We start from the raw sequence: 4,833 nt of genomic DNA, 5'->3' as shown, positions 1-4,833 counted from the left end.
GTGGAGAGAATGGAGCATGCTAGGTTGGTGGAAAGAGCTCATAATTCTCAAGTGTTGGGAGGAAGAAGGAGAGAACGTTTTTGTATACCGAAAGTGAAACCATGCGTTTAAGATGGAGGTAAGTGATCGTTAGGACATGGCTGTTTGACGTGTTGCTGATGAGACTTTCGTGTAGATATATTGACACACGAATCAGCTTCTGCTACAAAGGTGTTCTGCACGTGGGGCTCATCCGCGATTCATCAGGTAAAGTACGAGACGACCTTTTGTCTTGTTATACCCTGAAGCCACCTCAAGCCTCCTCCTGTTACTGCTGGAAACGGCTTATTGTGAAGAGAAAAAAAAGATGAGAAGATAAAGCTCCGTCTGTTGAATTGTGTGGGAGATGACGAACGTCTAGTCTTCACATTTTTGTTGTCAGAGGGAGGGATAGAAACAAACGTAGCGTGTGGGATTTGGCTGCGCGCCCAAAATGGAGTTGATAATCCCAAGTAACAAGGATGTGAGGGAACAAGGAAAAATAGGCACGACTGATATCCTGCTCTTCTCTCTCTCTCTCTCTCTCTCTCTCTCTCTCTCTCTCTCTCTCTCTCATGGTACCATAAAGTAATTTGGTGGAGATTAACGTTGATAATTGTATCGTGTTAATATCCGGATATGTATATATATATATATATATATATATATATATATATATATATATATATATATATATATATATATGTAAATATATATAAATATATATATATATATATATATATATATATATATATATATTTTTATATATATATATATATATATATATATATATATATATATATATATATATATATATATATGCATGTTCACACACAGTACAGTATATGTGTATGTTTCTTACCTAGTGCCATTTTTATCCCATGGTTGCGACCTTCCACAGTCGACTAACCGTTCCTAATCCACTGCTTAGGTCAGCGTACGCTAAATGGATTTTTGACGGAGCTTGTACATCTTCCTCATCCAGAAATGAAAGATATATATATATATATATATATATATATATATATATATATATATATATATATATATATATATATATATATATATATATATATATATATATATATATAGCTGTTGGCGTTGAAAATGCTTCAGTGGTTCCATTATAAATTTATCAGGCTCATGCATTAGGCAGTGGATTTTTTTTACAGCAGTTCTTACTCTGATGAAAATTTTAATTACTTCATGTCGAAATTACTATGTTTTTAACCTGACAACAAAAGTCGAACTTAAGTTTAATTCCATTGAGTCCTTATGTATGGTTCCTGTCGATGTGGGACGTTTTCTTTCTTTTCGTTCTTGCTATAATTAAAAGTTACTGTGGTTTCAAGTTTCACCCGTACCATTAGTAAATTTTTATTGAGGGCCACAGAATAACCCGCTTTCGTATATGTTTCTTTCTTTGATTGGAGCATAAGTGATATTTTGCTGCCTGACCCCGAGTCGTGACCTTATGACCTGTGTTCATATTATCATATCTTTTGTATTGAGAGCCTTTCAAAGTTATGCGTTTGAAGTTTTGTTCAGCACAATATTTTTGCTATATTCTTTTGGACAATATTTTTGCTTTATTTTTTAGCCTTTGTTTAAATGTTTCTATTATTAATTTTGCATATGTGTTTCAGTTCTTTTTTCCTTGAAACTTCTGTTCTCAATGGTAGCTCGTCAAGCGGGTTCAGTTCACGTTAGTCCGTTCTTTTAATAAGATAAGTATATCATAATTTAACCAGACCACTGAGCTGGTTAACAGCTCTCCTAGGGCTGGCCTGAAGGATTAGATTTATTTTACGTGGCTAAAAACCAACTGGTTACCTAGCAACGGGACGTACAGCTTATTGTGGAATCCGAACCACATTATGACGAGAAATAAATTCCTCTAATTCTTCATTGGCCGGTCGGAGAGTCGAACGCTGGGCCAACAGCGTGCTAGCCGAAAGCTCTACTAACCCCGCCAAACATGCTCATTGTGAATACAAGCAACAGTAACAAACTATAGAGTTGTCTGTGTCATTCCCAACAGACTGCTCATTTCTGCCTTCCTTAGACATCCTGCCCTTTGATCCCGCCTGTGTTTTGCGTAGAGGAATCCTAGAAGCGTGACTTGACTCGAAAAAAAGAGAGTATTTCCAAGCAAGACAGATCGAAGACTCGAACGTGTTCGAGTGGCGCGGACGAATCGCTCTCGAGACTCCTCGGCCCAGGTTTTTGTTTTGTTTTTCTTGATGATACGTAGAAGTGGAGGTTTTGGGTGGCGGAGAAGAGGTGGGGAGGCTTATGGGTGTGGGTTGGGGTGGTAGTTCGTCGGGGAAAGGGGAGGGGACAAGGCTCTAAGAGGAGGAGGAGGAGGAGGAGGAGGGGGGAAGAGGAGGAGGAGGAAGGGGGTGTGAGAAGTCGGAAGTGAAGGCTTAGGAGGGAAAGGTCAAGGGAGAGGAGAAGGAAGAGGAGGAAAAACGAGAGAGGGGGAGGGGGGAGGTTGAGGAATAGAAGGAACTTGGTAGAAGGAGGAATAGAGGCTGAGGAGGAGGGGGGAGGTTGAGGAATAGAAGGAACTTGGTAGAAGGAGGAATAAAGGCTGAGGGAGAAAAGGAGGAGGTAAAAGACAGAACAATTATGAAGATGAAGGAATAGGAGAATTAGATGATAATGTTGATAACGACAGTACTAAAAATAATGATGGGTTGTGGCACCAGGTTATGGATACGTGGAGTAGGCACAGGAGGAGTTAGTAGTAACTCAGTACCAACTCCCCCTTAACGATCCATTTTTAATTAGTTGCCTTCCGAGAGAGAGAGAGAGAGAGAGAGAGAGAGAGAGAGAGAGAGAGAGAGAGAGAGAGAGAGACCGTAAATTGTTATTGTTTAGGAATTTTGCTTTACAAACTTCTAAATGCCTGGTCTGTTTACCTTTGTTATGAGAGCTTGTGATGGATCCTAATATTAAAGAGCTATTTTTATTGGAAAATACTCCGGTATTATAATACTATTCGTAATGTGTACTAATAAATATGGAAGGAACCAAAACCGACAACTTCTTAAACAAGTCTAGACAACATAGAATGATTAAGTAAAAAAGATAAATCATGTTCAATATGTAAACAGACTGTTTTTACATTTTAATACGATAAATAATTGTAAATAATATTGGCCTGAAATATTAACGGGGCACTAATTTTGTATTTCTTTATTTTTGCTCACATTCAGGGCTTACTGATAAGTTTCACCCGAGGTGGACACTGTGTCGTTTGTTGCTTGCATCTGTGATAATTAATAAGTAAATGCAGGTCATTATATTGTCAAGTAGTTGTGCATCCCTTAATTTTTATGCGTTAAGTAATTCGACCTTGAGCGATATACGAGTATATGTATATATATATATATATATATATATATATATATATATATATATATATATATATATATATATATATATACATACATATATATATATATATATATATATGTGTGTGTGTGTGTAGGCTATATGTGCGTGTGTGCGTATGCATATATAAATGTATATATATACATGTTGTATTTATATACTGTATGTATATATATATATATATGTATATATATATATACATACATACATATATATATATATATATATATATATATATATATATATATATATATATATATATATATACATATATATATATATATATCATCATATTTACTGAGCCACCTATTTTTCATGGCCATAGTGATATATTAATATATTACGTTTCATTGAAGATCTATCAATCTCATTTCTCTTCGTTCGCAAGCGGCATTAGTGGCGTGCATAATTTACATTTAATTACTTCTTGGAACGCATTTGGACCAAAGGTGTGTGTTCACCCATGCCTTGTCTGTTTCCCCCTCTCTCTCTCTCTCTCTCTCTCTCTAGCTGTTTACAATGTATTTTGAACATTTGGCGATGGATTTTAATGGAAATTTGTGGGTCTGGTGTGCTATGAACCAAGGCACAGCTACTTAGATTTTAAAATAGATCCAGGTTTTTTTTGCGTGTGCTATGGTATGTAGGGGTTTTCTTGAGTGGTTTCTGGTCCGCAAAATGCTTTATCTGATTAACATTTGTGCCGATTTTGTGCTTGGTCACCGAGGGCGGAATTTAATGCTTCTGGTGATGTTTTTTCTTACATTGCAAATGTTTCATATAGATATGTTTAATGGTTATATTTTTCTGCTCAGTGAGCCTTGCGTTAATACCCTTAGAGGCACGAGCTTATTGTTTTGCTGGCTTGGCATGGAAGCAGCGTTGAATGCAATAGTCAAGAAGTTTTTTTTCACGTGCTTTTTATATAATGGGGCATCCATGTTACGGTACATCATTTTCTGGCTGCAAAGTCAGATTGTTTCTGTTGTGTTATTAAGTACACATTTATAATTTTATACATGTTGCTTTTAAAACATTGTTGTTAATTGCACTGACACGTTTGCTTACTTTGCCGAGTCCCGTACGTGGGAACATTATGTTCCCTAATTTAGTTTACTGTTCGTAATTCATCTTTTGACTTACATGTCTAATCTTCGGACGCGGTTTGAGTAACACATGCTTGTACGAGGAACAGGCCTATAAATTCGAAGTTCCAAAAAATGCCCAAGACCATAACTTCAAGTATGAGATAGGTTTCATGACACGGAGATGGAAGGAGTAATGGAGAGGTTCGGGGAGTGTTTGTGGATTTGGAAGAACGTTAAAGAGTGGAGGGATGTCGATATGAGAGGATTAATGAAAGGGAGACAGATAATTCTCTGAGTTCCATTTGCATGAATGAATGGAAGGTCATGT

The sequence above is a fragment of the Macrobrachium rosenbergii genome, chromosome 10 (assembly GCF_040412425.1).
Source record: "Macrobrachium rosenbergii isolate ZJJX-2024 chromosome 10, ASM4041242v1, whole genome shotgun sequence".
NCBI classification, from domain to species: Eukaryota; Metazoa; Arthropoda; class Malacostraca; order Decapoda; family Palaemonidae; genus Macrobrachium; species Macrobrachium rosenbergii.
This window is presented reverse-complemented; position numbering follows the sequence as displayed.